Raw genomic sequence first — 24,726 nt, 5'->3', positions numbered from 1 at the left:
TGAACTAACAAATATCAAAAATGAAACCTAGTAGCAGGTTCTTTATCTCTGAAGAATCTACAAAGTTTTGATCAGTGGATTTCTTTCAAGTGGTAAACAGCTTGTATAGTCATGTCTCAGTGACTGAGCAGCCCCTTTTATTCTGAAGGTAATTCTGATTTCTTTGCAAATGAAAGTGAGTTGATTTGAACTGTGCTTCTGTTGGTGTAGGATAGTTTCAGTGCAATAAACACTTTCACAGCACTCACAGAAAAACTCCTCCTGGCACTAGAGACATTAATCCTCTATTAATTTTAATGATTCCCTATAATACTACTTATTTTAAACACTAAAAGAAAAAAGGAGGGTGTAATCTAAAGTAAAGTTTCAGCTGGAAAGCAGACTGCTCAGAAAATGTACTTACCCTCATTTACTTCAATATCTGAAAAAACAACTTTCCTCTTCCAAGGAAAGGAATAAATGTTTCTAATCTTCTGGACTCAGGAAGGTTTGAAGGTAGTAGTTTGAATGTCTCTTTTCTATTCATGTTGAGCATTCAGAATAGTATTGTTAGGCAATTGCCTGGCGTCCTTCAATTAGCTGCCCACGGAGTCTCTTGTGCCCCGGTAGTCTCACCCGCTGTTCAAAGCCCTGAGACTACTACTGCTTTTGGCAGGGGCTGACTTTACTCTTCCTTAGCCCACACCTGTTTCTTCCTTGCTTAGTCATTAAATATTTGGTCATTTGGTAATGGTTGGATGAAACTGAGAAATGACTGTGAACTAGATGGTTAAAATATATAATAAGTATTTTATGGAGACAGAAGGATGCCTATCCTATGGGCGTGTTTGGGCAGTATTGTTACTACACACAGAGAAAACTTTCTGATATTGTCATTTAAGCAACTGTAAACTTTTCTTTGGGATACAGTAAGCATTTGGTCTTTCCAACATAGCTACTATTAACTATACTTTCACACGGAGTCCTTCACCATGATATTTGTATCACACATCGGTGTCTCTCCCAGATCTTGCCATCTTGCTTAGGTTCTTGCAGCAAAAATCTGCATATACTTATTTCTGCCCTGTTTCTTACCGACGTTCCTGTCACCCTATAGTCTCAAACCCTGCTCTGTTCCTATGGCTCTGACTTGTGGGTTGCATGATTGAAGTGCTGGATACCTAATAGGTAAAGACCTTTTCAGCACAACATATGCTGCAGTATGACTTCAAGATCAGAGCCGGAGAAGAGCGGAAGAGGGAAAATGTGATGCTGATGTTCACAAAGGGATTCCAGAGTTACTGGGAAATGTGAGCTATTATTTCATTTTGTTAAAAATGATAAAACTGGTATTACAAACCATTCAAAGTTAAGCATAAAAAGGGGAAGAGTCAAAGTGTTTTCTGTAAACGCAAATCATCTCTCAAAAAAATGGGATTTCTTATCTCCAAAAAGCCCATCAGATTTCTTTGGAGGCATCAATGAGTCTGTGGGTTACGGTGATCCAATCACTTTAATACACATAGCTCTCAAAATATTTTGAAATTTTTCACATTCTTTGATGAATTTCCAAGGGATAAAAACATACAGGCTATAGAAAATCAGGAATCACAGTCAATTTCACAATTAAGGGAGGTCTTTAAAGTATCTGTGTGAGGACCTGGCCTACCTCGCCTTACCATAAAAAAGCTTGTAAAAAACATGAATAAGGGAAGTGACAAAGTTTGAAGCCAATATATAATTACTTGCAATTGTTCAAGTTAAAGCTGGCTGTGAAAAGTTCAGAAAGATCTCAGTAATGACTGAGTGATAAAATGACACATGAGATTTATGGCTTTAAAATAATTCCTTTATATTGTCCACTGTGGTGGTCTCTATCTAAGCTATAGCCACCTAAACAAGAGACTGAGAAGTTATCACGGTTATTTTTCTGTGTTCAGCAACTTCAGTGTCAGCAATCAGAAAAAACAAATAAAACATTAGGAATTAATAAGAACCAGCCCAAAGTCCAATGCAAACTAGTATCATGGAAATAACAAACACCCACTGAAATTATCCAGCTGCAGTTTTAAACCCCATTTTTTTTTTTGTCATTGAAAGCATAGCTTGACCTGGAATTGATTGATAGGAGGTATTGTAGAGGCCAAAACTGTAGTTTGGTTCAGAAGGTTACTAGACAATTATATGGAGTGTGATTAGTAGACCAACCAATGTCTATCAAACACAATGATGTACCCCACTTAGTTCAGCAAGTCCTGTGAATTGCTGGAAGCAATCAGACTATGCATGTTCCTTATATCTTCTGCCTAGAATTTGCTACTGACCACTGACAGAGATGTACAGCATAAGGCCCCGAGTGGCCTTTTTTATTCCAGTTTTTATATAGGGCCACATTTTTTCCCTGAAGCTATCCCTCAACCTGATCCCCAAAACAGATGCTGGTGCAGCACCCAACATCTCACTCCCCAGACAGACCGTTATAAAGGAAGGACGTGGGGCTCTGAAGTGCACACTAACTTTCTGTCTGCCTGTGTGCAAGTAGACCCAAATATCCTCGAAAGTGTGATGAATTCCTTTATTCTCTTCATTTGCTGCTACCAAATGTCTTCAGCTGAAACTCCCTCAGTACGAAGTAGAGAGCAAGCACAGCACTCTCCAGGGTAGGCAATAGGAAGGGGTTCTGTCTTCCTAGACACGTGCACATGCACACACACACACACACTTTCCTTGATCTGAAACCGTCTGATTCTGCCAGTCGCTGGGTACACTGCGGGTCCTCGGCTTTCGAGATGGAAGGCTGATGGAGCAGTCAAGTCATTGACCTGGAACCTGCAGTAGACTGGAAAGTACTGATAAGTTAATCCTGGCTTTCATTATGTTTGATACAGTCCAGGACAGAGAATTGTTGGGGTTTTGTGGGCCTGTGTATTTAATGGAAAATAGCATTACTCTAAAGAATTAAACTGTCCAACTCAAAATGCGTTCTTGTGCAGATAGGAGCATAGGAGCTTGCTTGGTTAAAGTGCAACTCCTGTTACCTAGCGCTTTTTAATTGTGTGAGTTGTCTGCTGTTTATTCATTCCTTCAAGGTAGTGTTCTGCAGGACTGATCTATTCTTATTCCAAGTCTTCCCTTCTTTGGAGTAGCCTTCTTTGATATGATGGTGGAAATGCGTGTGTATTTGCTCAGACCAGTCTCGCTTTGCAGAACATACATGTGCTTTTCTTTTTTCTTCTGTGGCAGTATATTTGTAGATTTGACTCTTAATATTTTCCTTTCCAACCTGGACAGGTATGTATCTATCATAAGAACGCTTCCACAGAATTAATTCATTTTGTCTGACTGAAAATTGCTTTTTAACACTTTCCTGAGTGAGCCATCAATTAATATGCAGATCAGAATTGATCACAATTTCCTTGGAGTATAGCTCTCTTACTTGGTTAGTGATTAATTCACACTGGTGACCTCCCTGAGCTCTTGGGAATACAGGGTTTGATTTTATCTTATTAGAGAATAAACACTATACAAATAATAGATTCAGATATACGAAGTATAGCAAGATTAATAGAGGACAGGCTGATCATCTGTGCTACGTGGATTGCATTTGAAACAATCTCTTCTTCGCGAGCCATCTCTGTTTATTAACTTAGTTTATTGTTTAGAAAAGAAATGCAATCCCTAGCATAGGAAATGCCCTTGAACTTTTCACATCATACTAATAAACCTTCAGATAGTAACATGCACTGGTAAAATAACTGAACTATTATATAGGAGGGAGTTTTTTGCTTGGATTGTTTTGGGTTTTTTTCCTGGATGGTGAAGATGGTGCTGTCTTTAAACCCAGACCCCTTTACTTTTAACATTCTTAGGATATCTGCTGCTGTTCCCTCTGCATTATATATTTCCGGTGCCTTTCTCCCAGGTCAGAGTCCTCAATCTCACAGTTTCCCTGGACTAATGATAACGAGCGATGTGGCTGAGCAGAAGCTTTGGTTTTCGTGCTGTTCATACAGTCCGTATACTGGATTTTGAGGTACCGAACGTTTCACGTTTTGAATTTCTCATATTGCACTCTGCTCTAAATACTCGAGCTGGTGCATTGCTCACATATTTCACTGTGTGCCAGAATTTTCTTTTCATCTAAAAGATGTGCTACATTCCCAGATTTTCACCTAGTTGAACTGGCAAGAGTTTCACATAGCACATCTGATAGCAATTAAGCAGTGTAGCAGCCTTCGAAATGACTCTGCAATAATTGAGGCTTTGAGAAAATGGCAGGATTTCATGTAAACTTTAACCAACATGTGTATGAGTTTCAACAGATGAGATATGAATCACATATTTTCATGGTAACCCCTTATCATTAAATCTCTCCCTCAGGCTCCACCTCTGGTGGTTTTTCACCCTCAAACAGGCACCTGGCAAGATCACTAATTCCATTCACTTGCTCACAGTAGCTGTTACCACTGTGGGAGAATTATTCCACTATATTTTTAACCCTTCTATCCCTGAACTGATTCCACCTTTCCCTTCTGCAGCTGCCTTGAGCCCCTACTAAGCTTTCTTGCTGCTTGTGAAACCCACATGGAAAATGAGCAGAAGGCACTATCAGATCATGGTCAGAAACTAAAAGTGAGAGTACGGGTATTAATTAAAGAAGTAATCATCAATGTTTAGTTGCATATATAACTTCCTGAAAATATTTCTTGACTGTACTTTCTGTTTAAAAATTTTCTTAACTAGAAAGTGGCATTCCTGGACTGATCTTGAGGAAAACCCACCGCCCTGTGGAGAGCAAACCGGTGCTCACCCATGTGAGCTGGGCTCAAGTTCCCGTCCTGCAGCTGGGAGTCAAACCTGTGCATTTTATATTTTGGATGATTCCCATTCTCACAAGGCTGTTTAATACACAGCTCTTAGGACGGTAAGTGCAACAACACGTCCACTTACCTGGTTTGCTTTATCCTTTTATTTCAAAAAAATTCAGGAATTTTTGTTTTCCGATACAGAAATGACCATTTAAGCGTAGTCCTCTGTAAAGGAACTGCATGTGAAAACATGCGGCATGACTTGCGTCCTGTTAGGACAGTCTCCTACACCTTCTGGATGCAGATAGATGTAGAATACTAACTACATCCTGAAACCCATAGTTTCCCAGATCGAGTGGTGGATTACAGCTGGAAGTAAAGCATTAGTTCGAGAAATATTTTTGTTTCATGTTTTTAGTGGCATTTAGTTTCTGGCTGTAACATGGCTCCGCCTTACGTTTGTCAAAAAGCTGTTTGTTGTTTGTTTTTTTTTTAAACTGCAATCCTTCTTTGCTAGGTGGGGACCATTTTGGTGGGGTGAAACAACATGTTAAGTGAAGCCTTGGGCTTGTGGTTACACGTTTGGTGCAAGTTTGAAGTAAGTCATTAACAGTTCCCATTGAGTGATTCACTCAATTAATATTATAATACAGTATTAGTGGCAAGCCCCTGCTGATCAAGGCAGGAACGAGCAAATGCCTGTCTAGCCCGTCTCTGGCTGGGGCTCACAGCAGCTGCTTTTGGAAACGATGCCAATGCAGAATGGTTCATTCCCTGATGCACTGTGCCAGCTAGTGGCATTCATCAGTTCAGGGACTTCTTCACTGAAGGTCGGCTATACGCACCGTGTTTATATTGCTAATGAACCCATTCACCATGACTGCCTGTTCCCCTTTATAAGCCATTTGTAATTTGCCTGTTCCAACTCCAGCATGTGGCATGCCAGGACATAGCTGGTAATGTCCTGATTTAGCCAAAAGCACTGCTAGAGATGGAGAGTGCAAATCTAGCATGATCAAGCTCACCGCTATTATCTCAAAAAAGGAATGTCCTAAAGACAGTTTTCAAGCTGTTCTTCCACGTGTAACCCTTAGGTGAAGCATGTTCTGACATGCTGTAGCCAGCATCTGCCCTTGGAGTTAAAACAGTGTTTTAAATAAAATGGTAAGACTAATCTAGACCTCTTCTTGTATAGCACAAAAGTCCAGCAATATAATTTTTTTCCAAAGCATATTTTGCCAGGGAGAACTTCTATTCTTTCCAGTTGAACTATATATGCAACAGATAAATAACCGATATTTCCTGATTTATGGATTAATTATTTTTCACTGGAGAAAAATATTCAAGTCACTTGACGGATAAAACAATTATTTTACTATTTCCTATTACTAGCACTCAAGCAATAATCTCCCATTCAGTACAGTTTTATATTACCTCATTAAGTATTTTGAAGAACAGAACAGAAGCAGAGGGAGGTCAGATAAAGAATAGTGCTTTGGGGTTGGGTTGCTTTGTTTGTTTGTTTGTTTTTCAAAATATATCTTTTTAAAATCAGAGCTTTGGACCAAAAGTCTGGAAGTTTCTGTGGCTGATAAACCAGAGAGGGGTGCCATGCAGACCGATTTCCTGACAGAACTTTGGGTCCAAAACTGACCTTTATCTTTGAAAAATATTAATTTTAAAGGAAGCGATTATCCTGTTGAGAGAGTTTCATTTTTAAATGCCCGGCCTTTTTTAAATTCTGTTTATGACTTTAATCTGATTTTGTCTCTGGCACAATCATCAATTGTGAACTTTGGTAATTGCAAAACTATTTCTGTATTAAGATTTCAATGGAAAAAAAAAATAATTATACTTACTTTGGAATAGAGGATAAATTCTCACCTGAGCTGAGACTAAGACTTCCCTTCAGGAACAGTACTTGTCCACCCATATGTAGAAGGCTGCAATAGTTGACCTGGTTAATCTGGGCTCCCTCTGTGATCAGTAAAGAGAAGCTCGATAATTAGAGTGGAAAATTAAGCATAGGAAAAAAATCTCACTCTTTGTATTGAATGAATGGGTTGGTTTTCTTTTTCCTTCTCCTTAGTAATGGGCACAATCTTTCATTTTTTTAACATTGTTTCATATTTAACAACAGTTGAAGGCAATTTCACTTTGTACTGCTGCTACTCCAGTACGATGGGGGAGTGGGGAAGGTAGTAGAAGGGCAGAGAAACTAACTCTCAAACCCAGGAATTTAGAATGGGGCCGAGCTGTGATTGGTTTGGTTTGATGTGTTCCATTTCTCAGCTGCAACTCCAGTTTTGCACACTGCCCAGAACAAGATGCTATACAAACTTATGGGCAGAGAGAAAGCTGAACAGAGGGCCCATCTTGCCCAGCCTACAGCAAGAGAATTTAGCAGAAATAGTCACTAAAAGACCGAGCAACTGACATATGCCATAGCTTAATCTAGAAGCGATTGTATTCAACTGCAGCAGGGATATCAAACCATTTGTCAGAATCCTCTTGCACTGCCACTAAAAGCCTAGAAACATTTGAAGACATCATATCTTTCAGTTGTTTCTATAACAAAGCTTAGCAGAGGTCTAAAGCTACTAATATACAATCATTCAGTAATGCTAAATATAGATTTAGAGGCTGATGCAACTACCTCCAGTCTCTCAATAAAATTCACCCTCATTTGTTGGAGACAGGAACTGCTTGGGCCAGTGTAATTGAGAATGGATGTTTATTAAGATAAAGCAGTTGCCACCTCCTGTCTTCTTCCCCTGCCCTGGGGTTCTGGACCCACCCAGCTGAAAGCTTTATATATTTCCCCTTTTATTCTGTCCCCTCCCCTTCTGTGCTCCCTCCTCCTTCCTTGCTGTCTGCTTCAATCCCTCAATTTGTCAAGAATTTCATTCCAAGTATAGGATTTTTTGGTCTGATATCTTTGCTTTAGCGCCGTCGTGAATATGTGAAAATCAGCCAATAGCAGAACCATTCTGACAGGTGCTAACTGGTTATAGTTTAATGATAAACTATCACAACTTGAGAAAATCTCCCACAAACGCTGTGTGCCATGTAGCTGCACACAATACAATCTTCATTTAGAAGAACTGAATTGTTTCCTCTCACCACGGAGCCTAAAGATGATGGATATAACTAAATCTGGCATAAGACCACTGACATTAGCAGAATTATATCTGAAATTCATTTTGCCTCTTCTGCATTTAAGAGGCTGGTAAATTTCTAGATAATGTATAGATACCTCGGCAACCTGAGTTAGTTTACAGTACTTGTAAAACAAAACAAACAAAACAAAGGCAAAAAAATCTTCAAAGTCTAAGTAGGCAAACTTCAATATTAAACTTCAATATTAAGAATCGTTTTCCATCGAGGTAATTTGGTTGGCTCTATTCCCCTTAGTGGAGTCATGACAATTTATATCAATAAAACATTTCTTTCTGGCTAGTGATAGCAAGAATGTAGTATACAAGAGCCTGAATCATGGGCAAGGACTGCACTGTGCATAAACGGAGATGAAAGAAAAGGCCTTTTCAAAAGATCTTTACAGTCTAAACAAACATTAGACAAAAGACAAAAGAACGGTGCTGACAGGCAAGCAGAGAAAAAAGCTTCCAGAAAAAACAGCATAATAAATTAAAGAAAATGTGAATCTATCAATTTTTACATGTCACAAAGCTTTACCGTTTGTTTTAAAGAGATGGTAATATTCCTTTATTTTTGAAATATCAGGAGTGAAGTCCAGCCCCACTGATATTATGGGAGGTTTACCATTGATTTCTGTGGGAGCACGGTGGCAAGCAAACTCCCCGTGCTGTATGAAGCCTGAGCTACACTCTCTCTGGATACAGCATAGCTATCATTAGATACTAATATAAAAAAAAAAGTTAATTACATATTTTTCATGATTCCTTTTTCTCTTCTTATTTAAAAGAAGACTAATTTAAATAATAGCCTTATAAAAATGTATGTTTTCTTTTCTCTCCCTCTGGCTTTCCTATCCCCCTTCTTTGTTCAGAATAAGATGTTCATTATTTGTCCAGTAAATGAGTAATCTGCTAATTAACTGCACTTGTTATGTGATGAATATTCAATTACCATAATGGGAAGAGGAAGAAGATGTATCATACCTAAGTAAATTAATTTGTTGTTGGGCAATGAATTTCCATCCACCTGGTTGCAATTGCTCACTCAAAAAAGCTCTCCAGGTTTGCTATATTTGAGAATTGAAGGAGTGCACAGCCCATTTGCAGCCATGTACAAAAGGTGAATATCTTTCTCTCTGTCTCTCTTAACAGTATTATTCAAACAAATTGAATTTGGAGATAACTTGTGTTCTGTGTAGTGATAAGAAAAAGAAATTACCGAGTAAATTATATTTATTTCCTCTCTTTGAAAAATGGTAGCCCTCTCATATCACGTTAACAATGAAGTGAGAGCATTCCCTATGGAAAAACAGGCCCAACTCTTCCTACACAAAACACTACAAAATATATTTAACATCCAGGTCTCACTGTTCCACTCTTCTTGGTGGTCTCTAAAACAATACCAAAAGTATCCACGGTGAAATGTTACAAAGTCAGCATAATGGTCCACTCTCAAATCGTCAAAGTTTATCCAATTAATGCAGTGAAGGAGTAAAGGAAACAAAGCCCAGTTCGTATAAGAGAGAGGTCTCATTTCTGTCCAAGGATGAGACTGCCTGTCTGATGCTCCTGCCCATCCCGTTCCCTCAGATTTAGAGTGGAGTTATTATTAGTGCGGCATGTCAAAGTCCTCCATTTAAGCTAGCTGTGACCTGAAACCCTCCTACCACAGCCTCCACACTACTGTTATGCCATATATTCGCAGAACAGCTGCTTTCCAAGGATGACTGCTTTTTCTCTATTTACTGCCAATTAAGGATCATTGTGGTACTTAGTATGGCACACAACAGTAAGACTGGAAATGATCCAAATGTAATACATAACACTTCTCTAACCTAAAGAGAAAGAAAGAAGAAAAAAAAAACAAAACACAAACAAAGCCCAACAAAAATATATAGCAAAAAAATATATAGTATTAGGGTAAAGGATAGAATTACTCATGCTATATACCACCAAGTTTTGTGGTCGAATGCTGAGGAGGAAATAGCTCATCTGTTCTTCAGGAGGGGAAGGAGAAGTCTAAACAAAATCAAACCTGCTGACATAGATTAATTTGCATGAAAATCCTATTCATAAATCCTGGAGAATTTCTCCACAGGCTTAGATTTTGTGAGTGGTAACCAGTAACTGTTAGAGGAGGAAATGGAGTGAGAAAAGAGATTGAGTTGTACAAAGAAAGTTTAATTTTTGACAGTTGGGCTTCAGTGCAATGCTTTTCAGCACTTATCACTTGGTGGAGGATAGGTTTGCTGCGACGTGAAATGGTGATGGAGGCTTATGCTATAACATACGATGCAGAGGAAGTCTGCAGACACTAGAGAGGATGCCTGGATGCCTCACATGCCTAACACCTTCTTTACCAGAGTCAGGGTGGGGTGGGACAGGGATTAGTCGCAGCACCTCTGAACAAATCAAGAAATAGTCGTGGTAAGGTAGGAGATTTGAGAGACAAATGAACTTGAAAAGCTCTGACCTCATCCAGGAGTGGAATTGGATAGGGGAGTCATTATTTCCCCTGTATTTATACCTTAATCTTGACGTTTTATTTTGCTAGGTTCACGACTGTGATTTCTTTCCATCTCTGTTCACTGAAGAAATGGAATTTGTCACTGCAGTTGCCTTCCCAGTCTCAAAGTCTGAGGTGCATTTATGCATGTGCTGCCAGCAATGGTTGCAGGCACTGTCTGTAGACACTCAGGCTGTGGCAGACAATAAAATACTCCCCCTAACCCTTTACCCTGTAAAGGAAGGAGGAAGAGTGCACTCAATGTGTGGCAGGCAACAAGTAGTAGTGATGTCAATGTGTGTCTTATCTCACCATTTCTTCTTCTTTTCAGAAAGACTCTTCCCGCTTTGTCACAGATTGACTGCCATCCTCCTGCTCAATATTCTTTGGAGAATAAAAGAAGACTCAGCCTGTAACCAGCACAAGGTCAGCAGAGAAATTCCTTTAGCCTGTGCCATTCTCACTTCCTACTGGCACGTAGAGAAGCAAGGCTGGTGAGGAAAAGCCAAGATTTGTCCGAAACTCACGCTGGTGAGCACAGGGACAAACTGTTGCTGAGGTGGCAAAGGAAAAGGGAGCAAAGAGGGAGTTGTGTGGCCCGTGTCCTAAAGCCATACAAGTCACATAGAGCCATACAACTACTGTCTGCAGACTTACGTAAGCAAAGGGGAATCTGGAAATACTGTAAGTCTCCTTCTGGAGGGAGGATATCACAAATGGCAGGGATTCTCCACCTCACCGCTGGCTGGCAACTGTTAAGGACATACAAAGATTTGTTGTGGTTGTGTTGGCCAGAACTTTTTGATTAGTCATTTTGGTTTGGTTTTGTTTTGTTTTTGTTTTTTTTTTTTCTGTAAATAAGACTCAGAATAAGACAAAGGATCAGAGGACTTGGTTGATCCTCATGCATTTCTCACATAAAGAAATGTTGAATTTAGTTTCAGTTGCTGATTAACTTTTTTTACTTTACTTTTCCAATGGAATAGGTTAGCAAAAGATTTTGAGCTATTTTTTATACTCTTTATATTTTTTATACATTTTCATTTATATTTGATTTAATTTCCGTTTTTCATTATATAAAAATATAAGTCTAATGAACAACTTATTTCTAATTTCAACATTAGAAATTTTATTTAGAATGCTGATAATTTTTCATAATAAAGTCTCCTCGGGGAGGAGAAAGGGGATTGGAGAAGGGGTTTATATTCTTTTTTGTCTTTAAGAAAGTTTTTTTATGCAGAAAAATTTCTCCCAGCTATAACGGCAATATATTCCCTTTCCTGTCATTGACTGAGGAATATAAAAATCCCCTAGACAGTTCTGACTCTGTCTCCTGATAGAGGTTAAGTTCTTTGTCAAGAAGTCATTGCGTTTACGTGCTATTAAAGCAGCATGCTGCCCAGCCCGGCTCACCATATTTAGCTGTTTCAGTGTAGGTTATGTATGTTAGGATGAGGGTGATAAAGCAGTTGTAGACTGTAACATAAGGTGATTTTCTTTACTGCACAATTACGGTTTATGTTACCATAAAGCTCTTGCCAGGGATGAAAAGTTGGGGAGGATTAAACAAAATGCTATAAAACATATCAAAGTAGATTGCATAAACAATTACCATGCTCTGGGAAATGGCTGATTAATTGACTGAAGTGAGACATCTGCAGGATGTAGGCACTATGGATATATCAAAGGATCTCAGCTGCCTCGTTTGTTTTAATAAAAGTGGTTTAATTTGTTCCAATAGTACAAAGTCTCCTGTTATACCTGGTTTTGTCATCCTCATTTTTAAGGGAAAGGGCACTACACCCCTAAGTACAAGAGTCTTCTCACAGCCAGATCTACTTGTGCATTCCCCACTGCAGAGGCAAGAGAACAGGATTTTCTCAGATCTCATAAATTAAGAGTGAAGCTGGGTTTAAGAAATAAAATAGATGTGCGGGGATGTTTGGAAAAAACTTTACCTGCTTCTTTGACCTCTGGCTTTTTTTTGACCAGTATTAAGAAAAGAAAGTTATTATTGTCCTTATATCTGTCTTCCAAGCTTACCCAGCCTTTGTGGCAGTAGTGCATTGCAATCTTCCGTGAACATTTTCAGCTAGACGCTGCTATCCTATTTCCCTGATAAGAAACTTAGACACAGACAAAATGAGGCCCATAACGCAAAGGTAAGACAGTGATCTCCTGTGGAAGTGCCTAGCTCTTACTGAAAACTGTGCACAGATTAGATACTTTAAAAATCCAGACCTAGATTGTTTGTCCATGTCACACAAGAAGCCTGTACTATGGCAGACATCTAAACCAAGTTTTTTTTTTTGAAAACAACACAACCACTGGTCTTGTGGTGTCTGACACCACAAGAAATCAAGACCATCTGGTTCTCCTGGTTTGAGTTCAACCATTATAGTGACATCCCATGAGAAGGCTTGCCAGGGCCACTGAATTTGCACCTACCACTGCTAAAGTCAGCTCAGACTAGACAGAAAACTGGGTGAATATTTCAGTAAACCTGGCTTATTATTTAAAAGCTAAGAATAAAACAGAATATATAAAGCACAGTAGCTCTTCCTCCTTCATAGTCTGTATCAGAGTTACACCTTCAAAATCATTGGTGTAATCAAGAAGTTACCCTTTTCCATCAGAATTCTCCTTATTTTGCCAACCTGATACTCTTTTCAAGATAACGGCTTCTCCCTGATGGTTCCTGAGTGAATTTTTCTAGAGGAATTTGGGTTGCAAAGTAAATGTTTGCATATCACACTTTAGGCAGTCAGCTGTGGGCTGCTAAAAGAGGCACAATCACCTGAGGGGGCTTGTCTAAACCTTCTGTCTATCAATAAGTGTCCCATTTAAAGCTCTGTGCAACTATAAGTGTAGACAAATAAATACAAAAACAGAAGTACAAGAGTAAACATATTGATGCCAACACATACCTCTTTATAGTAGCTATGTGCCACAATCTTCTGCTTTTGGTCTGTGCTGAATGCTCTCCCATTGAAAAAGACCAATACATTTTTCTCCTAACCTTTTACATGCTTTACTTGTTCCTAATGCTAAGTTTCTATGGAACTTCTATTATAAAAAGTTAAAAGGTAGGATTACCTCAGAATTAGCTTAGCACCATCAAATGTTTCTCTCCACCCCTTCACAAATTCTTTTCTTTATCTGTTATTCTTGCATGGTTCAGTCCTTCTGGTTCCCAACCCGGCAGACTTCCCAATAGCTTTTCCTGAACCATATAGTCTGCTCTTTCTAACTCCTTTCCCTCATAACAGTATGTCTAATATTCATGGCTTGTTCAAACATTTAAGTTTGATGTTTAAAAGCACCTTTTAACCCACTCTAGTGATCAGCTTTTTTCCAGACGCTATACTTCTTGCCCACATAGCTAAATAACATCTTGTCAGTAAGAAGTAGTCAGCATCAACTACTTGACACTCGTCTAGTGAGTTGTGCAACTTGATCTCTTGCATACCCTCATCTGCGGAAGAACCATGCAGTCAGGTCTAAAAATTCAAAAAGGATAATCAGAGATTTTATTATCAGGAAACTACATCTCTGCTTCCAAACAGTAAATAAGATTTGAACATTTTATAACATCAGTGATAACTACCTAATGTTCTACCCTACAGCTACTTAAAATGTAATGGATATTTTGGATAAACCATTGGCTTCCATTAGGGTTTCTTTTCTGGTCTACTAGTGCATAAATTATTACATGCTCCTGGAAAAACTCAAACTCAAAAAGGAAGGCTACACAGGGTGGAAGCAAGGACAGGTAGCCTGAGAGGTAAACGGAGAAATTATCTGAGCAGCCAGGGTTCAGGTTAGGAAAGCTACAGCCCAGATAGGATTAACTCTGGCCAGGGATGTCAAGGGCAACATAAAAAGGTTTTATAGGTATGTCAGTGGTAAAAGGGAAGACTAGGGAAAATGTGGAGCCTCTCTGGAAGGAAATGGGAGACCTGGTATGTGGAGAAGGCTGAGGTGCTCAAGGAATTTTTTGCCTCAGTTTTCATCGGCAAGTGCTCTGGCCTCTATGTCCAAGTCACAGAAGGCAAAGGCAGGGACTGGGAGAATGAAGAACCACCCACTGTAGAAGAAGACCACGTTCAAGACTATCTAAAGAACCTGAAAGTGCACAGGTCCATGGGACCTAATGAGATGCATCCACAAGTCCTGAGGGAACTGGTGGAAGAAGTTGCCAAGCCACTATCCATCCTATTTGAGAAGTTGTGGCAGTCCAGTGAAGTTGTCACGAACTGGAAAAGGGGAAACATAATGCCCATTTTTGAAAAAGGAAGAATGAAAGACCCAGGGAACTACAGACCAATCAGTCTCACCTCTGTGCCAGGCAAGATCACGGAGCAGATCCTCCTAGAAACTATGCTAAGGCACATGGAAAAGAAGGAGGTGATTGGTGACAGCCAACATGGCTTCAGTAAAGGCAAATCGTGCCTGACAAATTTGGTGGCCTTCTTGACACTGTCCCGCACAACATCTTTGTCTCTGAATTGGAGAGACATGGATTTGACAGATGGACCACTTGGTGGAAAAGGAATTGGCTGGATGGTCACACTCAAAGTGTTGAGGTCAATGGGACAATATCAAAGTAAATACCAGCGACGAGTGGTGTTCCTCACGGGTTGGTACTGGGACTGCCACTACTTAACATCTTTGTTGGTGACATGGATGTTGGGATTGAGTGTACCCTCAGCAAGTTGGCTGACAACACCAAGCTGTGTGATGTGGTTGACACGTTGGAGGGAAGGCACACCATAGAGAGGGATATGGGCAGGCTTGAGAGCTGGGCCCATGCCAACCTCATGAAGTTCAACCAGGCGAAGTGCAAGGTCCTGAATGTGGGTCAGGACAATCCCAAGCACAAATACAGGCTTGGCAGAGAATGGATTCAGTGCAGCCTTGAGGAGAAGGACTTGGGGGTACTAGTGGATGAGAGGCTCAACATGAGCTAACAATGTGGGCTTGTGGCCCAGAAAGCCAACCATAGACTGGGCTGAATCAGAAGAACCATCGCCAGCAGGTCGAGGGAGGTGATTTTATCCCTCTACTCCACTCTTATGAGACACCGCCTGGAGTACTGTGTCCAGCTCTGGAGGCCCCAACATAAGAAATGGGCCTGTTGGAATGAGTCCAGAGGAGGGCCATGAAGGTGATGAGAGGGCTGGATTACCTCTCCTATGAGGACAGGCTGAGAGAGTTGGGATTGTTCAGCCTGCAGAAGAAAACACTCTGAGGACACCTTACAGCAGTGTTCCAGTACCTAAAGGGGGACCTACAGGAAAGCTGGAGAGGGACTCTTTATCAGAGACTGTAGTGATAGGACAAGGAGTAATGGTTTTCAAACGAAAGAGGGCAGATTTAGATTAGATATTAGGAAGAAATTCTTTACTGTGAGGGTGGTGAGTCACTGGAAGAGGTTGCCCAGAGCAGCTGTGGATGCCTGGTCCCTGGAAGTGTTCAAGGCCAGGCTGGATGGGGCTTTGAGCAACCTGGTCTAGTGGGAGTTGTCCCTGCCCATGGCAGGGAGGTTGGAACTAGGTGATCCTTAAAGTCCCTTCTAACCCAACTCATTCTATGATTTTATTATTCTAATACTTTGTAATATAGTTAGGTTCAGCACAATGCTGGTTTCCCTAGTGCTTCCCTGCTATCTGCTGCTATTTTTAAAATAATTTTTAAAATGTATATACAAATGTATTTTCATAACATAACTTGGTGCTAGAATTATGTGACTGAAAATATTTCTAAATATTTCATAAATGAAAGGAACTGTGAGGAAAATTTAAATATTGAGGATGTAATCAGCAAATATGACATATTCTAAATGGTAATCAAAAAATTAAACTGCTGACCTAGAAAACCAGCTCCTAATGATAGATATTGGAGTAGTACAGATTCTCCAGAGGGAGAGTAGAAAAAAAAAAAAAAACCACCGTGAGCAATAATTTATTTTGCATTTTAGAAATAAGATGTTGTGTTTGTGATAGGTAAATTTTGACTAGTGCTAAACAAGTATTCACAGTGGCTTAAGATATCAACAATTCTTTTTTCTAACACCATTTTATTCTCTCGGCCACTGCAAAAAATGCAGAACTTGCAAATATAACTATGCTAATATATCCATGCTAGTTTAGCGGTGGCAGCAGGATCTTTTTCTATAGAGGTAGAATATGTCGACAAAAAGATTTTTTTTTCTGTCTGCATAGTTGTATAACTGCCCCAAGCACTCAGAGGTCAGCCCATAAAGCTCTCTTTTGTCAGCATAGCTGTGTCCACATGGGTTTTTTGGCTGGTGTAACTATTTTGGCAAAGAGTATGTGATTTTTCACACTCTTTACTGACATAGCTGTGCGGGTAAAACATTGTAGAGCAGAAGAAGCATGCTCACACAATATGTCCGTCCCTCCTCAGCCTGTCTTTTCTTTTCACCTCACCACAAACTAATAGCTTGAGGCATGGTTTGCTGAAGAAGGGAATAGACAGGAAGAGTTTAAATTATTACATCACTGTTTCTCCCAGCTACTACCAGAAGACCATGGGACAGAGGAAATAGAAGAAGGGGTGGTGCAAGTAAAACTTCAAGAGAGTTCCATAATTTTTTTTTTGTTATGATGATGTTAGACACTAAGAAAAAGTAACATACAGGCTTGCCACTAGAAATTTTTGAGGGTAGGCTCAACAGGTCAAATATGCACGGATAAGATAACGAATCATCAAGGTACTAATGGTCCACCAAAGTATGTTGAAGAGCATAGTTTTAAAGAAACAGGAGCCCCACTACTTGGTTCACTAAGCCTGGACTCACTTTGGGCTTCTCTGCCAGCATTCAGGAAGCTCTAACCAAAGGAGAAAGATAAATGTATAGACTTTATGTCCAGGTTATCCTGCCAGCCCCAGTTGGCTCTTAGCATCCTGTAGCCAGGTTGACACTCGAGGGAGGGATTTTCAAAGCACTGCTTCTTAGGACCAGGACACTGAAATTTGATGCTCTCATGTAGAGCCAAGTAGATATCACTATTTGTAACAGTGGGAGGGAAAACAGTAGTATCTTATCTTCAGCTCCCATTTATCCATGAGAAGCAATAAAAAATGTGCTATTCCATCTTTTCTAATCCACACACCAGGTAAGTGTTCATGTGTCACCAAAGTACTATCCCAAGTGTTCAGCTGTTAAAACATCTAGGTGTTATATTTGTCTTTTTTATGCTTGTCTGCTCCCTTGTACCTCCTGCTGAGAGCCCCTTTTTCTGGTGTATGTGGGCTGAGTCATGGTGAGCAGCTGAAATGACTCTACAGAGTGACAGAAAGTCATAGATACTAGTTTCTAGGACCAGCTATGCCTCTCTGGAGACACTTCTATTTTGTCCAGCATGTTACTAAATAGCAAGTGGTAGGTAGAAATAAAATAGCTGTGCTACTTGTATGTTGCTAGACACACTCTTCTCCTCCCATTTTTTACTTCCTCTCATCCATTAATGCTACACTTGAACTTCTCTCAAGTGGGTCAATGAATCTGCTAAAGAAGTTACAGTATCAATAAAAGGGGACTGTAGTTCAGATGAGGTTTTTCCTGATTCCTCAGCAAGACAATCCTTCATTTTGTTTCTACAAAAAAGCCCTGAGAACAAAAATATTCTGATATGAATCAACTAGGGTGACCAAGAGGAATAAGAGTGTTCTGAAGAAGTTGAACAATAAGTAGATGGGTCTGGTAACGTAGTGACCAAGGATGAGGAAAAGGCTGAGGTACTTAATGCCATCTTTGCCTCAGTCTTCAGCAGTAGGACCAGTTGTTCCCCGAGTACCCAGACCCCTGAGCTAGAAGACAGGGATGGGGAGTAGAATGAAGCCCCTGTAATCCAAAGTGAAATGGTGAGGGAGCTGCTTCAGCACCTGGAGCTGCACAAATCTATGGGGCTGGATGGGATCCACCCAAGAGTACTGAAGGAGCTAGCAGAAGTGCTCACCAGGCCACTTTGCATCATTTATGAGCAGTCCTGGATAACCAGGGAGGTCCCAGCTGACTGGAGGTTGGCAAATGTGACACCCATCCACAAGAAGCACTGGAAGGAGGATCCAGGGAACTACAGGCCAGACAGTCTGATCTCGGTGCCTGGGAAGATCATGGAACAGATCATCCTCAGTGCCATTACACGGCACATGCAGGAGAAAAGGGTGATCGGGCCCAGTCAGCATGGGTTTGTGAAAGGCAGGTCATGCCTGACAAACTTGATCTCCTTCTATGATAAGGTGACCCGTTTAGTGGATGAGAGAAAAGCTGTGGATGTTATCTACCTGGACTTTTGCAAAGCTTTTGACACCATTTCCCACAGCATTCTCCTGGAGAAACTGTCTGATCATGGCCTGGACAGGTGTACTCTCTGCTGGGTAAAAAACTGGCTGGATGGCCATACCCAGAGAGTGGTAGTGAATGGAGTTAAATTCAGTTGGTGTCCAGTCAAAAGTGGTGTCCCCCAGGGCTCGGTGCTGGGGCCGGTTCTCTTTAGTATCTTTATCAATGATCTGGGTGAGGGGATCGAATGCACCCTCAGTAAATTCGCAGATGACACTAAACTAGGCGGGCGTGTTGATCTGCTTGAGGGTAGGATGGCTCTGCAGAGGGACCTGGACAGGCTGGACCGATGGGCCGAGGCCAATGGTATGAGGTTCAACAAGGCCAACTGCTGGGTCCTGCACTTGGATCACAACAACCCCATGCAGCGCTACAGGATTGGGGCAAAGTGGCTGGAAAGCTGCCCGGCAGAAAAGGACCTGGGGGTGTTGGTGGACAGACGGCTGAATATGAGCCAGCAGTGTGCCCAGGTGGCCAAGAAGGCCAACAGCATCCTGGCCTGTATCAGGAATAGTGTGGTGAGCAGGATTAGGGAAGTGATCATCCCCCTGTACTTGGCACTGGTGAGGCCCCACCTTGAGTACTGTGTTCAGTTTTGGGCCGCTCACTACAAGAAGGAAATTGAGGTGTTGGAGCGTGTCCAGAGAAGGGCTACAAAGCTGGTGAGGGGTCTGGAGGACAAATCTTATGAGGAGCAGCTGAGGGAACTGGGGTTGTTTAGCCTGGAGAAGAGGAGGCTGAGGGGAGACCTTATCACCTTCTACAACTACCTGAAAGGAGACTGTAGAGAGGTGGAGGTTGGTCTCTTCTCCCAAGCAACAAGTGATAGGATGAGAGGCAATGGGTTCAAGTTATGTCAGGGGAGGTTTAGACTGGATATTAGGAAACATTTTTTCACTGAAAGGGTTATTAAACATTGGAATAGGCTGCCCAGGGAGGTGGTGGATTCGCCATCCCTGGAGATGTTTAAAAAAAGGGTAGATGTGGTACTGATGGGACATGGTTTAAAGGTGGTTTTTGTCAGTGTAGGTTAATGGTTGGACTTGATGATCTTAAAGGTCCCTTCCAACCTCAGCAATTCTATGATTCTATAATTCTATAATTCTAAGTATTTACATGAACTACACGTACTGGGTCCAGTCCTGTTCAATATATTCATCAACGACTTGGATGAGGGGACAGAGTGCACCCTCAGCAAGTTTGCTGATGATACAAAACTGGGAGGGGTGGCTGACACACCAGAAGGCTGTGCCACCATACAGAGAGACCTGGACAGGCTGGAGAGTTGGGCGGAAAGGTATCTTATGAAATTCAATAAGGGCAAGTGTAGGGTGCTGCACCTGGGGAGGAATAACCCCATGCAGCAGTACAGGTTGGGGGCTGACCTCCTGGAGAGCAGCTCTGTGGAAAGGGACCTGGGGGTCCTGGTGGACAACAGGATGACCATGAGCCAGCAATGGGCCCTTGTGGCCAAGAAGGCCAATGGCATCCTGGGGTGCATCAAGAAGAGTATGGCCAGCAGATCGAGGGAGGTCATCCTCCCCCTCTACTCTGCCTTGGTGAGGACGCACCTGGAGTACTGTGTCCAGTTCTGGGCTCCCCAGCTCAAGAAGGACAGGGAACTGCTGGAGAGGGTCCAGCAAAGGGCTACCAAGATGATTAGGGGACTGGAACACCTCTCTTATGAAGAAAGACTGAGGGAATTGGGTCTCTTTAGTCTGGAAAAAAGACAGTTGAGGGGGGACCTGATCAATGCTTATAAATACTTAAAGGGTGAGTGCCAGGAGGATGGGGCCAGGCTCTTTTCGGTGGTGCCCAGTGACAGGACAAGAGGTAACGGGCACAAACTTGAGTATAGGAAGTTCCACCTAAACATGAGGAGGAACTTCTTTACCTTGAGGGTGGCAGAGCACTGGAACAGGCTGCCCAGGGAGGTGGTGGAGTCTCCATCTCTGGAGACATTCAAAACCCGCCTGGACGCGTTCCTGTGCAACCTGCTCTAAGGTGTCCCTGCTCTGGCAGGGGAGTTGGACTAGATGATCTCCAGAGGTCCCTTCCAACCCTATGATTCTATGGTTCTATGATTTCTGCATAAACCAGGCAGCTAGGAAATCACTCAAATCAGTGCCAAAAGTTGTTCTGTCTAAACCTTTCTGTTTGGACTAGCAGACCAGCCTGGGGCACAAGGAAGCAGGAACATCCATTATCATATTTATTCATTAGAGTTAATTCACCTCCCAATAAAGGCCAGTTATAAATGTGTGTGTCTTGAACAAAATAGGTTAAACAATAACAACTGGAAGAAAAAATAGAACATCATGAAACAGATTTCACAGTGTTTTATTTTGCATATTATTGCATCTCTTACAAAAAATCTAGTATAACAAACTTGAAGAGCAGAGCCTAGAATTCAAAGATAATATTTTACCATGATGGGACAACTTCTAAGAGAGGAGTGGAGTAAAAGAACAAAAAGAACAACGAATGAGGTCTACAACTACTGGAGTAAAAAGATATAATTTTTTCAAGTTATGACTGCTTGTATTCCTCTCCATTCCTCTTCTTCAGTGATAACTGAAGTCAAATTCCAGTGGATTATTGAGGTTATACAAGTCCGCTGCAGTTAATATAACACTTGATAGCCATTGGATTGCACTTCAGCAATCCTGGGGGAAAAAAAAAAAAAGAATGGCTTGAGCTGTTTTTCATTTTACCTCAACTGATCTCGTCAGACCAACTTGATTAAACGAGCAGAAGGACTATTTGTCTTATGGGCTGTAGAAAGCAGGGTTTCAGTAGTATGGACTGGGGCTTATGGTATTGATCTCGCCATCATGATTGACAGTGATTGCTTTCCAAGCTGGTAGCTGGATGGGAGAGAAAAATAAAGGACAAATTCTTTGCTCAACTATAAAACGTCAGTTAACAGTCCTGGTGACAAAACTGTTACCTACCTGGATTGTTTTACAATGAGACAGCATAAAACAAGTAAGTAGTGGAGAAAACGAGTAAGTAGTGGAGGACCATTTGTTTGTTACCTTTTTAAAACCACAGTCAGTCCCTGCAGTTACTATTGCAACATATTTATTTAAGAATGGCAACTTGATACCTTTCTTAAGTGTGGGGGGAAAAAAGTGACTAACCAGAGTTAGAATACTATTCAAATTGTAGTGAACTTTAGTCAGTGAAGAATCCAGAAGATGTGACATCATCTAGTACACTAGCACATTTGTGCTCCTTTTCATTTAACTGCAACAGCAGGTGATTTATTTTGTACTCTGTCATACAACCTATAAAATACTTGATCTCTTGCTCACTCATTTAAAAAAAAAAAAAAACATCTTCAGAAGTTTTGATCATTTCCTTCCATTGTCTGGAGATTATTTCAGTTGAGGTCAGGAAAAGGTTGATGCCAATTATCAGGTTTTTTGTTTGTTCTTAATAATTGATGTCAGGCACGGGAAATATCTCAGTGATAGCACTTGGCAAGAAGTATCTCTCTTTCTGCACACATGGAAGCAACATGGGCATCTGGCATGCCTTCCTTGGTGTGCCTGGGGAGGACTATCATGGTGCTTAGAAGGATTATTCTGTGCCTCCGTCCTTTGCCTCTCTGGTTTCTTTGCTGATAGTAAGAGCACCAAACAGTGCTGATTCTATTGCAGATTTCACTTCGTGGTAAAATCATTGGTAGGTTTTATGCTAAAAACAACTGCCTCTTAGGCACAAGCATGACGTGTATTTAACTTGAACTAACAAACAAGCGGTAATGACCTTCAGGTACCTGCTACTGGCGTCGGCTGTACGTAACCACTGACTTCATCCTGAAATGTTGCACAACAGCCCACTGCCTGTTCACACAACCTTCCAAGTCTTCCTTCACTCCTGGTGTTATTAATTTATACTTCCTTTTCGGTTTCTAAGCCTAGTCCTTAATTTAGCATGCAAGATTCTTTTATATTTAAGGACTATACTAACCATGTGCATATTTTTTTTTTAATGTTACAGGTAGCATTTCCAAATTCTTCAAACGAAATGATTAGAACTAAGAAATAGGTCACAACCTTGACAACCATCTGATGTGAGACAATGTAATCTGCTAGCCCACTGGTTGTCATAGAAACTGACAATATTGGATTTTTCCTTCAATGCAACCTGTGTTTTACGCATAAATTATTAGCATATTAAATCTAAGGCACAGACACTTCAAAGCAGACCACCCATGTGTTTTATATGTGTTCACAACTAACTTAAATTCATTCCTATTGGCATTCAGGAGAGGGTTCAGCAGTTGATAACTCTGACAGAGGAAGGATTTTTTTCAGATTGGACAGTACAGACCTGTGCTTCTGAGCTGAAAAGGTTTCAAGCTATGTCCCTTTTAGCTAATGACCCACCCAAGTGTGATCATTTGTTTTGCTTTTAGGGTCTGTATTGTCAATCATCTCATAGCTAAAAATCTGCCTGATGCAAAAACAACTTTAAAAGAGATGCTGAAAAATTCTATATTGTTTGGTTTTTTTCTCATCCCCAGCTGACATTAGCATAAGATCTTCTGGATTCTGCTTTCTGGAGAAAGCAAACACTTCTTTCACTCCCGCCCAGCCCCTTATTCCTCCCCCAACCCCTTCCCTGAACAGCCAGAAGCTAAACTTCCTCTTCTGAGCTCAGGGACTAGTGCTTGTCTCTCTCTCCCATCTTGCTGAATACCCAGTTGCTAAACCATGGTCTCTCTTTCCATCTTGGCTTCCTCCATCTGTTCTGTATTTCCTTGCAGTACACATTTGTTGCAAAGAAATAGCACTTCTGAATGGCAAAAGGTTCACTTTATTTTTTTTCAGTTTCCCCAGCCTGAAGCCGTGTATGTAGTAACTTTCAATGTGGGAAATATCCAGAGGTATGAAATGAGACCATTAACCCATTGCCAAAGAACAACTGTCATACAGCACATAATCTGAGCTGACATCCATGTCTCTTTCTTCTGTAAAGAACATCTTGCCCTTCTCTGAAACACTAAAAAAGGTTGAAAGTAGAGAACTAAGGACTGAAAAATGTACTGAATTTCATCTGTAGACCTTTGAAAAGAAACAGGGTGGCAGCCCATCACTTTTTCCTTCCTGTAAACCCTTGGCATGGCAAAGAAAACCACATGACCTGGAAGTTTTTCCTCATAGTGTTCACAACTCAGTTTGGCTTCCCAAGAAGAACCATCCTTCCCATTTTTCATGGGATCCAGATTTGATCTGTAAAGGAAATATACTTTAAAGTGTATGTCGGGAGACAGAAGAGGGGTCAAAATGCAACATGAACGTCCTTCTTGTGAGCAGAAGGGAACACTCATCCTAATTTTATAGTGGATTCACAAGTAATGCAAGTTATTTTTCTCAGTGGAAATGGAAAGCCAGCAATTCTTGGCTAGATGGATCACATTTCTATGTTTTGTATTAACAAACCATGAAAAGTCAGTACAGAGACCAAATGATGTCTATTTTCCTCAAATGTCTTCCCTCTCTTTCTGAAATATTTATGAAAGCTGCAAAATCAGATGCACAAATTCTGTTATTAAATTATATGCCCTTTGGACCTAGCTAATTTACAGAAATTTCATTTACTATCATAGTTACATATAATTCCTTAACATGAAAACATTACATGTTGTGCCTCTTCATGTCATCCATTTCCGACAGATGATCTCAAGCACTTGCCCCGAGCAGCTCCCATTGGCCTAGTCCCACTACTACTGGTGTCAGGGGAAATATTTGGTATTTCCAAGTTTCATCAAAACTTTCTCTTCCTCCACAGTACTTTGGTATGAAAAAAATCTTGTTTACCCAGAATAAAAGCTTCTTGTGACAAGAATTTTATTTTTTTTAAGAAACATAGAAGACATTATTTTGTTATTCA

This window comes from Vanellus vanellus (assembly GCF_965231255.1).
Source record: "Vanellus vanellus genome assembly, chromosome: 3".
NCBI lineage: Eukaryota > Metazoa > Chordata > Aves > Charadriiformes > Charadriidae > Vanellus > Vanellus vanellus.
The sequence above is the reverse complement of the archived record's forward strand: the minus strand, read 5'-3'. Positions refer to the sequence as shown.